The sequence below is a fragment of the Narcine bancroftii genome, chromosome 1 (assembly GCF_036971445.1).
Source record: "Narcine bancroftii isolate sNarBan1 chromosome 1, sNarBan1.hap1, whole genome shotgun sequence".
Classification (NCBI taxonomy): Eukaryota; Metazoa; Chordata; class Chondrichthyes; order Torpediniformes; family Narcinidae; genus Narcine; species Narcine bancroftii.
Genome location: NC_091469.1, coordinates 46,319,075 through 46,337,953, shown reverse-complemented (window position 1 = coordinate 46,337,953; position 18,879 = coordinate 46,319,075). Strand labels below are relative to the sequence as shown.

At 36.7% G+C, this 18,879-nt stretch overlaps 1 protein-coding gene across 1 annotated transcript in view; it reads left to right on the top strand.

Moving 5' to 3' along the window:
• kcmf1 (potassium channel modulatory factor 1) overlaps nucleotides 1–18,879 on the top strand; it is a 132,192-nt gene that overhangs the window by 23,211 nt on the left and 90,102 nt on the right. The gene's annotated exons all lie outside the window — the stretch shown is intronic.

Genomic DNA, 18,879 nt, shown 5'->3' with positions numbered 1-18,879 from the left:
AATGGTAAGAACCCTCCCTTTAGTGTAAAATAAACATTACCCCCCTCTATTGTACAGTAGTGAGAAAACCCACTAACATGCTGTATAGATTCTGGAGGCTAACTTTCCGAACTCCCAGGAAAAACAATTTCAGAAAATTTTACTTTTTTTTCCAAAGGATTAATATCAAACAAATACAAATGTACAGAAAGAAAAAGTGTCATTCAAATTTTATAAAATCAAATTCAAAGTTCTCTCTTTTTCAGTTTTCTTCAATGTGGGTAGCTTGTTCACAAAACTTTTTGCTACTTCAAGATCAATAAAAAAACTTTTGTCCATTTGGCATCATTATTTTCAAATTGGCTGGTTAATGCAACACTGATTTGTAATCTTTTATCCAATCTGTGGATTAAATAGCGCAGCACTTGTATCTGGATTTTTAAAAATATTGTTTCACCTTCAATTTCCATTGGTTTTCATTCTCTCCCCTTGACCTTTTTCGCTGCAGCTCTTAATATTTTTTCACGATTCTTACATTTCATGCATCTAATAAATATAGAGCATGGATTTTGATCCATTCCTGGACATGAAAAGGGAGATCTATATGCCTTCTCAATTTCTATATTTGCTCTGACGTTTTATTCTCCCAGGACTTTTGGTAGCCATTCTTGAAGGAAGCAGATGGGATTGGCCCCTTCTCCCTCTCTGAGTTCCACTATTTTAACATTGTTATGTTTACTAAAATTTTCTAAAGAATCCATCTTTTCCCATATTTTTGCTTTTTCTGTTGTCTAATCATTTAATTCTTTTTCCACATTAACCACTCTTCCAATAGTTTCATCCCTCCATCTTCCACTTCTGTCACTCTTTCATTTAAGATCCCAATTTCTACCTCTAACCTGATCACTACTTTTAAAATAGAATTCAGTTTTTTGTGTTCTGATCTTTCAGTAGGAGTACTTTCATTATATCTTCATTAATATATTTTTCTTTAGCTTGTACTATAACTTTCTTAACTTCACTCACTGGTTTAACATTTACCAGTTCATCCCCTTCCTCTGTACTTTGGTTGATCTCTGAGTTGCCATTTTGGGAGAGAGCTCCTTCTTGTTTATGCCATTGTTCCTTTGCATTGTGCATCGTGCATGCGCACATCAGTGCAAGTACTGTCCTCTTTTCCTCTTCCAGAATGTCTCTTGGCTCCACTGCAGATGACATTCCACAATTTTTCGTAGGCTTCAGAGTGTCTGCACAGGGTGGCAGGACGAGCCACAACCCCTGACTTCTTCCTGTAGCTAGGCCCTTTCTGTTGGAAAAAGTCAACTTCTCGCTGGGATCTCAAGGTTGCCGACAATTGCTGATTCTTCTTCGACTTCTTTACCATAAAGGTAAATTCTTCCTGATTGAGTTACTGTAAATTATTATATTTCTCCTTTATAATTACCCGGGAGTTTCAGGGGGCCACCTCCTTCCTCTGCATCATGTGACATCCCCCCAGTACTCCCTGACTTGCGACCTATGCAACTTGCGTCCATCACACGTACGACTGAGAGATTTGCATTTTGGACTGTAGCTGTTCTTTTACTTTAAAGTAGGGTACTTTAACTCCATTGCAGCTATGTAGATTTAAATATAGACTCAAGAACCTATTTGTTTCTCACTTCCAAATAAATAATTGTATGTTTATAGTTTTTGAGGTTTTCATCTTCTAGCGATTTGATTCACGAAACATAGTCTCATTTTTTAAAATTTCTGAATGTTTGCTCTTCATTGTATCTTTTATTTTAGCTTCAGATTCCAGCATTTGAATTATTTCATTTTAGCAAGTGTCTAAATCTTTGTTAAAAGGGGATGAAGTGATGATACTGAAAAGTTTGACGGGCAGATTTAAGATGTGAAAAATAAGTGACCATTTAGAAGTATCTGTAAAGTCAGTAAAATAACAAATCAGAGGGCTTATATCAGATGGAATTGGATAACTTCAGCTAAGTATTCACTTGGAAAGTATGTGGAATCATGGGCAAATTTTTATTTGCAACTGGGGCAACATTGTTAGCATTATGGTTAGTGCAACACCATTAACAGTGCGAGTGATCTGGGTTTGAATCTGGCACAATTTGTAAGGAGTTTGTATGTTCTCCCCATATCTGCATGAAATTCCTCCCACATTCCAAAGATGTAGAGGGTTGGTAGGTTAATGGGTCACATGGATGTATTTGGGTGGCACTGTCTCTTGGACTGGAAGGGCTTGTCACTGTATCTCTATATTTAAATAAGGTTAAAATAATTCTCAGTAAAACAAAATCTGCTTCCTCTTTTGAGAATATAATTTCTATTTGAAAACAGTCATATTGTAGACTTTTTTCAATTGAGGTAAATCCTTGATTATTAGACTTCCTCATTTGTTTAACATCACTTATTGAGGAAATTGTTGTGATCATGTATCCAGAAGAGTGGAGAATAACTAATGTTCCTTTATTTAAGGTGGGCAACTGGGATAATCCAGGAAATTATGGCCAGTGAGCTTTGTATCAGTGGGAGTGAAATGATTGAAGATTTTCAGGGACTAGTCTTGCCTGTATTTCGAAAACCATGGTCTTATTAGATTTAGTTAGGAAGGCTTTGTACAGGTTATGACTTGTCTCAAATTAATTGAACTTTTTAAGATGATGGGAACATAATTGAGGGTAGAATAGTGGACTAGAGTAAAGCATTTGACATGGTAGGCTGGTCAGGAGATTGTCACATTGGATGCATATGAATTTGGTAGGATGTTTATTGACTGGAGGTCTCTGCACAGTGGCCTTCCACAAGGATTGGTTCTTAGTCCTGCATCTGGTGAGTAAGTTTTCTGACTATCTAAATATTGGAAAAGTTTTATGGGGAAATGGTAGATAGGGAGAATGAGTAGGGGCAATGTGAGCAAAATGGTACAAATTTTAATGCAGTTAGTTAAAAAATGGTGACAATATTGCAAGTACAGGAATCTTTGAAAATGGCAGAAGTTGAAAATGAAAGAAAGCAGGTGAACATTGGCTACTTGACAAAACCAATGATGCTATGCTTTTATTCCCTATTATTTTAGTCAGAGCTGGCGTATTATGTTCAGCCACGGGTCTTGCAGGAACTCTTGATATTAGATTCATTGGAGTTGTTTCAGAAATAGAGCTACAGAATTCAAGGTTCAATTTGAAGTGAAGAAATGGTGATTTAAAAACAATTGTTTGAATATTTAAAAAGAAAATATTTCCATTGTCAGAAGAGGTGGTAATCTTAACAATGAAAAAAACAAATGGCAATAGAACCAAAGGTAAATATTTTTCATATTTTCTTATGCTATAGAAGGACATGCAGCCCATAGAACCTGCAGTTGGATCTGAGAGCTTTCCACATTTCTTTCCCTGTCTGTTATCTATTCTCTCTCTTTTTTAATGTATTGTCTTTATAACTTATTCCTTGAAAGACAGGTGGGATTAATTGGATAGCAATCATGTTGGGCCGACTGAGCTCTTCATTTACATTTGTGTCCTTCACTGTAAGAGCCTTAATTTTAATTTGAATGATTTGAGTTGTTCGCAAGAATAATTATTATGTGAACCATTCACAGTTTGAGTTGAAAGCTGTCTGTACTTCATTGTTGAACCTGTTCTTTTAAAAAATAGTGGTCAAATTTCAAAATGGCTAAGTTTGTAATAAATTCAGACAGGCAAATTGGTACATCAGCTATTACACAAAGCTGCTTGTAAGGATATTCAGTTAATCCACAAAAGTGCTGGTTTGAGGAGAACAGGGAGTGCAGATGGGGAGCAGTAAGGCTCACAGAACCCCCTTTTGAAGAGAGAAGAATCTTCAGTCTCCCATAGCACTTTAGTGTATTAACTACAACCACAGCATCTGCAGACTTGCTTGTTTCACTACAAGGATATTCAAACTGCTTGTACAGTGGAACCCTGATTTAACATGACCTGATTTAACACGAACCCAGTTATAAATATGATCAGCCAATGGACCCCTTTTTTTCTGTTTTCCGAATTGAAATTGTTTTCAGATCAAAATGGAATGCATCACTAGAAGACAAAAATCTATCTCAGTGAAAGATAAGCTTCGTGCACTTGATGTGATCAAGAATAAAAGCCAAACCCAAGTTGCACGTGACCTCGGCATGCATGAATCAACACCTTGGCTGTAAATCTCAAGAAGATGAGTTACGCTTGTTGCTTTAGAAAGTTGAGGAAGAGGCGGGACTAAAGGCCAAATGCATGAAGACAGCTAAAAATGTTAGCCTTGATGACTCCTTATACGAGTGGTTTGTTCAAGTGCGCTCAGAAAGGGGGGGTGTGGCAAGATGGCGTAGAGAACAGACGTGCAATCCCACCCTTCCTCAGCTAGTTTTTTTAAAGTACCCATTTTTAAAGTTTATAAAAGTGATTAAAATTGTATTTTTATTTTTTGGAACATTAGTGGGTTATAATGGCTACTAATATATATAAAAAAAAAGAAAACTCAATTGCAGAGGAAAAAGGTAAGAGTGCTGAAGAATTGAGGTCTACCTGCTTAACTGAAGCCACGGAGTCTATTTCGGGAATTCCCAAGGCACAGAGGACCCCTGCCTGGCTGACTATGACACCGGCGCCGATCCTGCCTTCGCAAGATGGTGCCGGCTCGACAACGAGCTCGGTTGGTGCCGAACCGTGCGCCCGTGATGCCAGGCGCGCAGGCGACTCGGCTGAGAGAAGAGCCAGTGAGCCCACGCTGCCATCGGGTGGGCCGGGGATGTGCAAAGTGGCGTTGGAAGCCGCACCTGCGCAGTCCCTGGCTTTACCAGGCATGCGTGGTGCCTCTAGGTTTCAGGAGTTGTTGGATCGGGTGTGGACTGTGGGGGGGCCCGAGTGGCGGTGTCCCGACGTGGTCGGGGTGCCGTCATCGGGTGTTAAGACCTGCAGCCCCACCGGAAATGGACTGACGACATTTGAAGAGGAAAAAAACTTGCCTTTACTGGGCAGGACGCAGGAGCAACTGGAAGTGGAGACTAGAGAAGGTAGGCCTCAAAAAGAGGCACTGGAATCTGGAGTGGAGTGTATGTTTGCTGTTTTGGAAGGGATTGCTTATCAAATGGATAATAAGTTTAAACAAATGACTCAAGGATTTTTGGAAGTGACAACTAAAATGAATACTATGTCTGAAGATATGACTGCAGTTAAGAGTGATGTTTATAAATGTATTAAATCAGTGGATACAGTGCAAGAAAATAAAAAAAAAATTGAAATAGCTTTTTTTTTAATGTAAAAATCAGGTTGAACGTAATAGGGAAAAAATGGAGAAAGTGGAAGATTCTTTTGTCGATTGGGGAATTCAGAAGAAGGAATTATTGTAAAAAATTGATTCACTGGAAAATCAAAGTCAGAGAAATAATGTGAAGATTGTGGGGCTTCCAGAAGATATTGAAGGTTCCGATCCAATAAAAATTTTTAAGAAATGGATTCCCGAGATGTTGGGCAAGGAGTTTTCTTCGGAAGGCCAAGAGTTGGACCGGGCACATAGAGCGTTACGGAAGAAACCGCTTCTGGGACAACCACCAAGGGTGGTTTTAATCCGTTGTCTGAAATATCAGGATAGAGAAACGATACTAAGGTTGGTGGTGCAGAAGGGACGACAAGGTCAATCTCCAATGATGATTCCAAATAACAGAGTATTTTTTTACGCAGATCTGAGTCAGGAGATTATTAGGCAACGTTGGGAATTCAATTCGGATAAAGAAGTGTTGTGGGGAAGGGTTACAAATTTGCTTTTCATTACCCTGCAGTGTTAAAAGTCTTTTATGGTAATTTTCAATCTCAATTTTTAAAAAAACGACCATGATGCATTAATTTTTGCTAATTCACTACCAGAGTTGCAAGGAAATGGTAGATTTTCGCCGTCGTCGCCTAAAAGGAAGACAAATGGAAATGGGAATGGGAAGAATGGGAGAAATGGAAAGAGTGTTAACTCAAAGTCTTATTGACATTGAAGACCCAGAACAATCATTGGGATTGGAGTCAATGGGTTAAATATATTTGATTATGTTGATGTAAATGATCTATTTCTGGCTGGCGGGGGAGGTGAATGGCACTGAAATCTTTGATAGTCATCTGCCACTAGTGGGGTTTACCACACCCAGTTTTTTTAGGGCATTACTTTGGGTAGTTTTTGTTTTGGAATTTTTTTTCTTTTTTTAAATATTTAGGGGAGGGATAGTGATTTTAAGATATTATAAGGGTAATGATTTGTAGTGAGTGATTATATTGTTAATTTGTAGGGATGTCTAATCTGAAATTTGCAACTTTTAATGTTCAGGGGTTAAATAACCCGATTAAGCGAAAAAGAGTTTTGGCTTATATTAAGAAAATGAAAATTGATATTGCTTTTTTACAAGAAACACATTTGACTGCAAAAGAACATCTCATATTGAAGAGAGATTGGGTTGGTCATGTGTTTTTTTTTCTTCATTTAATTCCAAGGCAAGAGGTGTAGTGATTTTTAATTCATAAAAGTTTGCCTTTTGAATTACAATCTATGGAAGGAAATGCTGGGAGGGTTTTAAGGGTGAATTGTAAAATTTTTGCTGAATCTTGGAGTTTGCTTAATGTTTATGGACCTAACGTAGATGATGAGCGTTTTATTTCTGATGCTTTTTGTTGTTAAATCGGGCTAATGAAAATATTTTAGTTGGGGGAGATTTCAATTGTGTTCTGGATTCTTTATTAGATCGCCAAAAAGTATAAATAAATCAAAGATGAACATACAAATTAGGGCCTTGATGAAAGACTTAAATTTGGTGGATATTTGGAGAAGGGTCAATCCTATGGAGAAGGATTTTTCCTTTTATTCGTCTCTACATGATTCATTTTCCAGAATAGATTTTTGTTTTAGTATCGGCACATTTACAAGGAAGAGTATTACAGGCAGAATATAAAAGTAGGGTTATATCGGACCATTCTTTATTTATTTTTTCTTGTGTAAGTTCAGAAGTTCATCTTATGGATGGAGATTTAACACAATGTTGTTTAAAAAAAAAACCAGTTTGTTCCCTTTATTAAAGAACAGATCACTTTGTTCTTGACTGAGAATGATAATTCTGTAGATAGTCATTTTCAGTTCTGTGATGCACTAAAAGCTTATTTAAGAGGGCAGATTATTAATTATACCACTAAAGTTAAGAAACAGTATATGGTAGAACTGGAGAAGCAAATTGCTGAATTGCAGAAGGAATTTCAGAAAGATGTGACCGAAGATTTAAAAAAAAGTGGTTTTGGCTAATTTGAAACTACGTATAACACATTGCAAACATATTAATTTGAGTGTTTAATTAATCGATCTAAGCAGCATTATTACGAGTTGGGTGAGAGCACATAAGGTACTTGCATGGCAGTTAAAGATGGAACAGGTTTCACGGATTATTAATGCTGTTAAAAAGAATTCAATAGTTACCTAGAAACCTCAGGAAATTAATGACCAGTTTTATTAATTTTATCAAAAATTATATACTTCTGAGGGGAAACAGGATAGTGGTTTTATTGAATCTTATTTATCTAAATTAACGTTACCAGCATTAAAGGAAGAAGATGTTGTGGAATTGGAAGCTCCGTTTACAGAATTTGAGATTAAGGAAGCTATATAGGAGATGCCAAATGGAAAGTCACTGGGGGATGATGGATTTTCTGTGGAATTTTCTAAAGATTTTTTATGAAGATTTATCCTCTGTGTTTGAAGATGAATTACAACAAGTAACTGAAGGGCATGAGTTACCGGAATCTTGCTCCAATGCTTTAATTACTGTAATTCTGAAAAAAGATCGAGATCCGTTGCAAGTGTCTTCACAAAGACCTATTTCTCTACTGAATGTAGTTAGCAAATCGACTTGCCAAGTATTTACCTAAATTGATACATATTGACCAAACAGGTTTTATTAAGAATAGAAACGCATCAGATAATATCCTTCGATTGATTACTTTGGTCAATACATATCGACAGCAGCCCAACCATCCAATGATGGTTACGCATGATGAGGAAAAAGCCTTTGACAGGGTTGAATGGGAATTTTTATTTAAGGTGTTGGAGAAGTTTAAATTTGGCCCTTTTTTTATTGGTTGGGTTAAAGCTTTATATACAAACCTGATTGCCAGGATGGTGACAAATGGTCAAGTTTCATTACCGTTCAAATTGACGCGTTCAACTCGACAAGGGTGTCCATTGTCACCAGCCTTATTTGCATTGGCTAATGAACCGTTAGCTCAAACAATAAGACAGAATGAACAGATAAGAGGGATGAGAGTTATGGATGAAGAATATAAGATTAACTTATTTGCAGATGATGCTTTGATATATTTGACAGACCCAGAGCAATCATTGCCGCATCTGCAGGAATGTTTATTGCAATATGGAACATTATCTGGATATAAGGTTAATTGGGATAAGAGTGAAATTTTGCCTGTTGGAGAAGGAGATTATTCAGAATATAAACATATAAAATTGAAATGGTCTGATAAAATTAAATATTTAGGAATAATTGTAAATGCTGATTATCAATCTTTATATAAGTTAAATTATGTTCCTTTACTAAAAAAGATTAAAGCAGATTTAATTAAATGGAAAGATCTCCCTTAATTTTAATTGGTCGAGTTAATTGTATTAAGATGAATATTTTTTCTTGAATTCAATATTTATTTCAATCAATACCATGTCCTCTTTCAAAGGGATTTTTTTCAGGATTTAAATAAAGCCGTGAGAGAATTTTTATGGAAAGGTAAATTATCGCAGGTAGCATTATATAAACTTGGAAGTATGCGTTAGGTGGGCTTCAATTACCTCATTTTCAAAATTATTTTGAAGCAGCCCAGTTGAAATTTATTAGTAGATTGATGGATTTGGACCAATCCCCAAGTTGGGCGAAAGTTGAGATGGCTTGTATTTCTGAAATTGAGGTGCATCAATTTATATATTGATGGAATATAAATTTGTTGTGGGAATATAATATGCCGATATTAAAGTATTTATTTAAGGTGTGGACTAAAAGAAATAAGATTTTAGGATCAAAAGATAAATTGTCAATTTTAACCCAATTATATAATAATCAGCTTATTCCTTTTTCAATATTTAATAATTATTTAGAGTTGGGATTTTAAGGGTATAAAGACATTGCAGAATTGTTTTGTAGAAGGACAGTTTCTTTAATCAATTGAGGGAACGTTTTGATATTGATTAAAATTCTTTGTTTGTTTATTATCAACTTTGAGCTTTGGTGAAAGATATGTATGGTAGAGAGATGTAGACTCTACCTGTATTGACGGAATTTGAATCTTTGATTTCTTCTATACCAAAAAAGGATATATTTCTGTTATGTATCAAGTGTTACAAGACAATATAGATAAACCGGAATGGGAGAAGTCTAAGCTTAAATGGGAAAATGATTTAGCTTTTGTTTTTCCTGAAGATTATTGGGCAGATATGTGCTACAACAGTGTAACTAAATTGACGAATGTACGGTATGGAATGGTTAATTATAATTTTTTACATCAGTTATATTTAACTCCAGAGAAATTGAAAAAAATGGTTTTAATAATTCAAATTCTTGTTTTAGATGTGTTGTATGTACTGGTACTTTTTTTATATGCTGTTTGGTCTTGTATTTATGTACAACCATTTTGGGAAGAAATTGGGTTAATTTTGGAAAAATTATATAACATTAAGTTACAATTAGATCCATCTTTATTTAAATGGGTTACATGGTTCCTTTAAAGGTATTAGGGCTGGATAAATTTCAAATTGGATTTGTACGTTTAGTACTGTCTATAGCTCGAAAATGTGTGGCAAGTACATGGAAAGATAACACAGTGATTAATATAAGGTGATGGCATAATGATTGAAAGCCTGTATTGTTATGGAAAAAGTTACATATAATTTGCATAATAATTATTTTTTTCATCAATAAGTGGTTACCATATTTGGAATATATGCATTTAGATGTACTTTGATACAAAGATCAGCGTGTACAGAGCCGTTGTCATACCCATGCTCCTGTTCGGCTCCGAATCATGGGTTCTCTACCAGCATCACCTACGGCTCCTAGAACGCTTTCATCAGCGCTGTCTCCGCTCCATCCTCAACATTCATTGGAATGACTTCATCACCAACATCGAAGTACTCGAGCTGGCAGAGTCCGCAAGCATCGAATCCATGCTGCTGAAGATCCAATTGTGCTGGGTGGGTAAAATCTCCAGAATGGAGGACCATCACCTTCCCAAGATCGTGTTCTATGGCGAGCTCTCCACTGGCCACTGAGACAGAGGTGCACCAAAGAAGAGGTACAAGGACTGCTTAAAGAAATCTCTTGGTGCCTGCCACATTGACCACCGTCAGTGGGCTGATATCGCCTCCAACCGTGCATCTTGGTGCCTCACATTTCGGCGGGCAGCAACCTCCTTTGAAGAAGATCGCAGAGTCCACCTCCCTGACAAAAGACAAAGGAGGTAAAACCCAACCCCAACCAACCAATTTTCCCTTGCAACCGCTGCAACCGTGCCTTCCTGTCCCGGATCGAACTTGTCAGTCACCAACGAGCCTGCAGCAGACGTGGACATACCCCTCCATAAATCTTCGTCCGGGAAGCCAAGTCAAAGAAGAAGAAAGATGTATATATTTTTCCTCTTTTGTTAGCTCTCCTTAAGAGAGCTGGCTGATGGGATGGAAGGGGTATATTTTTTAAAATCTTTTTTGTTTTTCAATTTTCTTTTTTATATATAATATAAAATTACTTATATTGGACTGTATATTGTTTTTCTATTAACGATTTTTAAAAATAAATTTTTTTTAAAAAGTGCGCTTAGAAGTCCTTCCAATTTTCGGGCCTTTTCTTAAAGCTCAAACTGAGAAGTTTGACCAACTGATCAACAGAGAAACCTCACAGTTCAAAGCAATGGATGGCTAGACTGGTTTAAACACCATCACGAGACAGCCAATAGTGCTGCTGCTAGTGAATACCCAGCAGAAATATATCGAAGAAGACGAGCAACTGTGATGAAACAGGCCTCTGCTATGAGATGATCCCAGACCACACACTGTCTAGCAAAGATGATGCCCATTGATGTGAGGGGTTCAAACAACAGAAAGATTGTAATGTTGTTGTTTTGTGATAACAATACTGGAGCACACAAGTGAAAACCACTCATGATTGGCAAATTTTGCTCGGTCGGCTGTTTCCACATGAAGTTGTTACAGTTTGAGTTTATGCATAGCAGCAATGCTTGGATGACCTGTCATCTTTGAGGATTGCTTTTTACAAAACTTTTGTCCCTGCTGTCCGCTCTCATTTGCGTAAGCAAAAGCTAGAAACCAAAGCTCTTCTTTTCCTTGACCACTGTCCTGCCCACCCGCCAGCTGCCAACCTATTAAGCTGCAACGGAAAGATCAGAGTTTCTTACCTCTCAGAGAACACTACATCCAAGATCCAGCCCCTAGATTAGGGGATCATCTCTATGTCCAAGAAGAATTACAGACGTGAATTAATTTGTAGATTGTAGACAAATCAACAAAGCTGGAAGACTATTTGAAAAGCATGAACATTAAAGAAGTTTGCCGCTTAGATGGGAAGTGCTGGGCAGCAGTCAGCTCCTCGTGTGTGGAAAAATGCTGGGAGAAGGGGCTGGATCCAGCCTTTTCATCACAAAAATACGCCAGGGAAGATGAAGATGATGATAAGCAAAAATTCTATAGCTTAACAGATGAAGAGGTGGATGAGGCACAGAGGCTGTTTGAAATTAGCAAGGATTTCACCAGTGGTACTTTGCTGATGACGAATGCCCAACATATGAGCATCTGACTGACTCTGAGATTGTCTGTAACGTTACTATAGCACTGATTCCTGAACCACAGGAAGATGACAATGAGGAGCTTCCACCCCCACCCCTGATGAAAGTATCTGAAGCCATTGAGTACCTCGAGGCCAGCCTATGTTGGCTGGAGACCCAGGATGTGGACCACATAAAAATTCTCCAGCTCAAAAGCATTTTGGATATTGCTCACTGCCAGTGACATTGCTGCATTCAGGCAATGTCACTGTTACTTTTTTAAGAAATAAAATGATGATATTAAGAAATAAAAAAGATGATTTCAAATACAGGTATTGTACATGTGTTCTTTTTTTTTGAAAATGCTGTTTTTAGCAAAACCCCACTTTCTTTGTGATCCAATTTTTTGAAAACTTGAACCATTGCATTATCGCAGGATTCTACTGTACTTAGAACAAGTTCTGTCTGGAGCTTCCATTCTTGTGTATTTATGTCTGGGTAGAAATCAGTTGGTGTGAAACTATAATGTTATGGACAGCCTTTGGTTTAGATCAGCCATTCTCTATGGAGGCCATAGCTCATTTTGGGTGGGCGGTGGGGGGGGGTGCATGGACCAAAATGTTTTTTTCATGTAGTTGGTAGGAGGGAAGTACGGAAGAAACCGTTTATCTGAAATGGTCGGACTGGACCTATTAGGGATAAGCGATATTTTTGGAGAACTAATCATTTTTCTAAAAACAGCCCAGTCGCAACAGCAAATCACTTATAAACAGTGTTTAAACAGCAACAAACAATAAGGGAAAGATTTTTAAGCATGAGATAATGCTTAATTCTCACCAAAAATGTGAACAAAAGATTTTTTTTTTTAATTAAAATTTTTTCAAACTGTGGTCAGTCAGCTCCTGGAAAAAAAAATTAGATAAATGAAGATTTCTTTTCAGATATCCTCATTTACCTGAAAATTTTCAGAGCCGAAATGGTGACATTTTGGCTTCAAAGTTTTTTGGATAAATTAAGATTTCTTATTTTTTCTGAAATCAATTATCTGAAAATTTTTTTCAGGCCGAACAAATGTTACTTCCAGGTCCAAACATTTTTTTAGATAACAGGATTTCAGATAATCTGATTTTGGATTATTAGAGTTATACTGTAAATTGGAGTTCACAGGGAAGGGGTCCATAAATTTTGAGCAGAGTCCTAAGGGGGCCATAGTCAAAAAAGAAAGGTTGAGAATGGCTGTTTAAAATATCAGTATCACTGTATTTGACCTGATACAGGGTCTTGACCGAAATATTGGCCATCTCTTTGCCTCTTCCTGCTGAGCTCCTCCAGATTCTAGCCTCTTGTATCTTACATATTGCATTTAACTGTGTTTGGAAAGCAGCAGTAACCTGATATTTACTGAATTTTTAAAAAATCTGGCACCAGAGCTCGTCCTCCATCACCAGTGAAGCTAATTTGGTTGTTTATGATTGTCTTATTTTTGCCTGAGGTCCTTTTTACATAATGAGTTGTATTCAATTTAAAAAAACGTCTGAAGGCTCCTCAAGATGCGAGTAGAAATCTGCCTTAGAATATAGAAGGCCCTTTTACACAGTGCTTGAAAGCTGGATTTTCTCTGCCTTCAAGCTGTTTTTTTTTAAATCGAAGGGGGAGGGGTCTCCAAACTCACCAGTCTTCGATCTGCCAAGAAGGATACTGTCAGTGGTGGAGTGTAGAGCTCTGAACAAACTAAAATGGTACACCTGACTTGCTGGGTTGTAACAGGATGGGCCGATGACTTTGTGATAGCATCTTCAGCCCGCGACGAAAGTGTGGGAAATTCAAATTCATTTTGAGTACGCAGCAGTGACATTTACAGGCGCTTATGTTTTATGTCACATTTGACGCCGATGTTGATGCAATAAACGTCCCATCTCCTTTGCTTTGGGAAGCCAGCTTGTGGTGTGAAATATCTCATGGAGCCAGTTTTTTTGTGCTCAATGTGAACATGCAAGCTGGCTTCCCAAGATGGCTCATGTCTACTAAGATACTGTGGCTTTGCAGTCTAAAAAGACCAAGAGACTATTACTTCCTGATTATGCTATACAGTTGGCCATGAACATCATTCAAAGCCATGTTAAAACAAAATAAATCTACTGATGACAGGCAGGAAATAACTACTCTTCTATCTGAAGAGTTCTAATCATTTGTGAAAGCTACAACTGAGAATAAGTCACTAATGATAGAGATATAATCTTAGGATTTTTAACTTGCATTTGTGGAAAAATTAGTTTTCTTTGGGATAATTCATTGAGTGAATCTTGCTCCAATTTTAAGAGGGGATAGTGATCTATTATAACTAAGCTGTTGCATAGAGATTATGAAGCTTTCCTATCCATTCTCAAAAGTAGTCACCCACTGGACTACTACATTAGGACTAAATATTTGTTCAACTCTATTTACAAATAAGAAAAACAAGAAAAGTATAAGAAAGTAGCAATAACATCACATTTTAGCTGCACAGTTGATGCCAAAAAATGTCAAAACATTGAAAAGTAATACAATACGGTTTCTTTTGAGAAAAATTAGAGATGATGGCTGCATTGAATCCTATTGGACTATCCAGCATGGAACATGGGCTTCTTTGATTTGTTTTGAAGTACATGGGCTAGTTCATTAAAGCTTTCTTACTCATTGTTCACTCTTATTTTGTTTGTTGCCTCATTTTTGATCTTACCAATAAAATTAATTTCATATCCATCAAATAAAGATGTCAAAGACCCCAGAATTTTGCCCTATTTGTCAATTGTCATTTAAGTGATCAGGAAAAAATATCCTCAAGCCTTAAAAGCAGCATACACTTGGGACTAACCTAGATGTCAAGTGTTACACTTGATGTTTATTTTCATAGTAGCATAAATAAGTAAAACCACTCGTGGCATATTAACATTATTGATGTGCAGCTTGATAAATTGAAAACTAAGACATTTTTATTTTGATACTTGGTCATACATGGTTTTCATCTGATGTATTTCATAATTTTCATTCTTCAGCTATTCATAAATATCATTTAGATTTGATTTGGCAAATAATAGATGCTTTACTACTGATGTCAGAGTCTTGCAGCAATCAAGCAGACTCTTCAATCCTGCTGATCATCAAGTATTTATCTATACCAATCCTGTTGGTCCGTAACCCTCCCTTCATTGCTAGTTCAAATGCTTCTCCATATGCTTCAACGATGTGGGAGTATCTGCTTCCACTACCAACTCAAGAATGTGTTCCAGATGTCAGCCAGTATCTAGATTAAAAATGAACTTCGTCAGATCCCCTGTAAGCCTCTTGCTCTCCTGAAACATGTGCTTCTTTCAATTTATCCCTTCTATTGTTCCTCCTAATTTTCTACACCTCTATTAATGCCCCCCTTGGCCTCCTTTGTTTCATGGAAAGCAAGCCATTGAAACATTATATTCCAGGCCACATCCTGGTGAATCTCCTCAGCAACCTCTTTAATTCAGTCGTATCCTTACTGTGATGCATCCACCAGAATTGCACACAAGATTCTAGCTGTGTCTTGATCAATATTTTATAAAGTTCTACCAAAACTTCCATGTTTTATGGTTTGTCCAATGATGACAAGCATCCCAGATGCACCTGCTTTGACCAATCTAACTGCTATCATTTTCATTGATCTTGGGATTTTTACATGACGGTCCTATTGTTTTTCAATTCCTGGTACATGTTCCTCAAAATTGATCACTTCACAATTCATCTGTGTTTTTACATGAAGGTTCTATTGTTTTTCAATTCCTGGTACATGTTCCTCAAAATTTATCACTTCAAATTTCATCTGTGTTACTCTGCCCAGTTTATCAGTTGATCGTTATTATTCTAATCAAACACTACATAAAAGTACATAAGCCTGAGGTCCATTATCTCTAGGTTCAAAATGTCTTCATCCAATGCTACTATTCTCTTGAACCTCTTACCCCAACTCTAACCATAAACTACTTCGGGACCACCAAAACATCTTCTTTATGATTGTAATGTCACTTATTTTTATACTCGTGGCAACTAAATATTTATCCTTATACATTTATAATCTCTTTTTCTGTCTTGGCATGTTGTGATAATTTAAATTGTCGTTGCTGTATTTCATGTATCTTTGTGGATACAGCAAGTAATCTGGGTACATCTGTTAATTGAACGTTTGTATACGTAAGAAACTGCATCCCTATTATTTTCCCTGTGTAAGGGCAGGGAAAATACTATATCACTATAAAGACAAGAAAGATGGAAGTGACATGGGTTGACTAGCTTTCTCCTTTTCACTGCAGAATAACTTCACTTCAGCAGGAAGCTTTTAGAGTAAGGTGTGGCATTATGGCAAGAAAAATTGTGAGAGGTGAGATGATGGTCACCTGATCAATACCTGTTTGCTCCAAGATGCGCTCTTTTGTGGACTTTTTGATTAATATCACAACTTTTGTGCCATTGTGTAGCAGATGGAGGTGAATTTCTGCATGCATTCTAGTAACTGAGGGACAGCCTGTGCTGACTCAATTAAACAGCATGTTTGGTTAAAGAGCACTTGTCAAGCCTAGGAGTTATTGGACTTCCTAACTTATAGTTCAGACAATAAATTAATAGATTGCTTAGATAGTAGATTAAGGCTGAGAGAAAAATGAGCAGGGTTTCTCCTCTACCTAAATGGAAAATACTAAGGCTGTTGCTAGAGTTATTACAGTATGGGAGAAAGCTATCCTCTCTCTGTAGAACAATCCAATTTTTCTTTATACTCTGCTATTTCCTTGTGGCCTTGCAAATTATTTTTTGTTCTGTACTAGCCAATTCCCTTTTGAAAGCCCTGATTGATTTTGGTTTTGTAGCCTCTTTGGCCAAGGGTTCCACATCATCACTATTCTGAGTTTCTCTTGTCCCTTCTAAATCTTCAGTGATCTATTAGCATGTCCTGGTATTTTGCTTATTTAAGAATATCCCTCTGTTCTTGTACACCCTCTAAAACCCTGCTATTTAGCCAATATCTATGGTGTACAACTTTTTTCCAAGGAGAGCCAAACTCGGGCCACTTGTGAGAAACACTATTTTAACTAGACACTACTTTGTACTGATGTTTCTGTCAAGTCTAAGAACAAAAAACTGCATTGGTTGTTCTCTCACCAACTCCTTATTGTTCAACTCAATGCATTCTTCTATTTCCCTTCTGATTCATGATTTCTCTTTCCAACCAGTCAACTATCTTGATCTCTAAAATTGAACGAAGAAATACTTAAAGGCAGCATCTGTGGATTGAGAGACAGATAACGATTTGGGTCTATGATCCTTCTGATTTAAGTTTATTGACTTGAAATGTGCTTCCTCCCCACCCTTTACATAAATGCTTTCTGACTTGGCTTATTTCTTCAACCAAGAAAGATGAAAGCAGCAGGCATTTGGGAACATCAACACCTGATGTCTCACCTCTTAAGTTCCACAGCATATATTGTCCTTGTCTAAATCCTGAAGCAGACTGCCTATTAGCATTATAGAATAAATTTGCTAGAAAATTGCAATGTTTCTAGAAGCTGTTCCATTAAAAAAAATTAGATGGAGGAACTCATTGTGTTTTGGCTAAGTAGTACATTGAAGAGGACACCAATTTAAAGATCTGTGCCTCAAGCATATTTTTCAGCAAACAAAAAGGTATATACTTGGATGAAAATGTAATGGAAAAGACCCAACTCAATGATAAGTAGGCTAGTAAAATATGACAATGCTAAAATGGCACCTTGATTTATGTTGGTCTAATGGAATTTACAAGAAATCGCAATGCAGTTCTGATACTGATATAAAAATAGAAAAGTTGATTCTTAATGAAAATAAGATTCATTTTCTCCAATAATTAATGGCTTGAGATGATTAAATATCTTCAGACAGATGAGGGCAAGCCTAAAGATTGTTATTTAGTAGATAAATGCATTTGCAAGAATGGCAGCAATATACCTTGAGGTTGATTTGCGCAGTATACTTAAAAAAAAAGGTAATGTTAACACTGTTGAGTTTTTCATATTTGAAAGGACAGCAAAATGGATTAACCACCCAGAGCACCTTCTGACCTCTGATCCTCTTTGTGGAATGTGCAACCTTTTCCTGTGACCAGTTGGGTTTATTCCATGTGCTTGTCCTCAAAATGGGATGGTTAGTAGATTAGTTGTCTGCTGTCAGTTGCTCTTGTGTGGATAAGTGGTCAGGAGACTGGGTAATTGATGGGTGAATAGGTTACTGGAAAATAGGACTGATGGAAATGCTCTGTTAAATATGACAGTTCTTTTTGTCTTATTTTAAGGTCTTTTATTAGCATGATTAACTTTTAAAAGTTTGGGTGAGGCCCCAACTTTATTTGCTAACCTTTTCATTCAGCAAACAGTGGAGAAGATTTCTAAAAAAATAATATAAGTTGTGAATCACGAAAGGCCAACACTTCCAGTACACCACAGGTTATATCTTGACAAATGAGAAGAATTTATTCAAATTCATTTCTTTCTAGCTAGTAACCAAATCTCCAGCTAAATATTTCCCCCATTTCTAAAGGCTCTAACCTTGTTAACAAAACTGGGATTTTACTAAAAACCTCTGAAAATCCAAATATACTATATTTACAGTTTTCCTCAATCTGTTGCACTTTAAAATATTATTTTATTGAGTTTAATATACAAATCCTAGTTACATAGTCTTACATAATCACAATAGTATTCTATGAATGAGCCCCACATCTTTTCAAACTGAAACTTTGCCTTTAATGTTGTATCTAATTTTCTCCAAGCTTAAATAGGATATTGCATCATGTAACCACTGTGTATGAGTAGGTGAAGAGTTATCTTTCCATTTCATTAAAATTGCTTGTCTGGCTATCAACATGATAAAAGGCAAAACTTTCTCCTGGGTTGCAGACAGGTATATCTGGTTTGTGAGGAAAAACTAATCATGGCAATTAAAGGGCATGGTTCTATTTTGATCTTAAAAATTGTTGATAAAGTTTGGAAAATGTTTTCCCAAAATCTTCCTAAATTTGGGCACTTCCAAAACATATGAATCA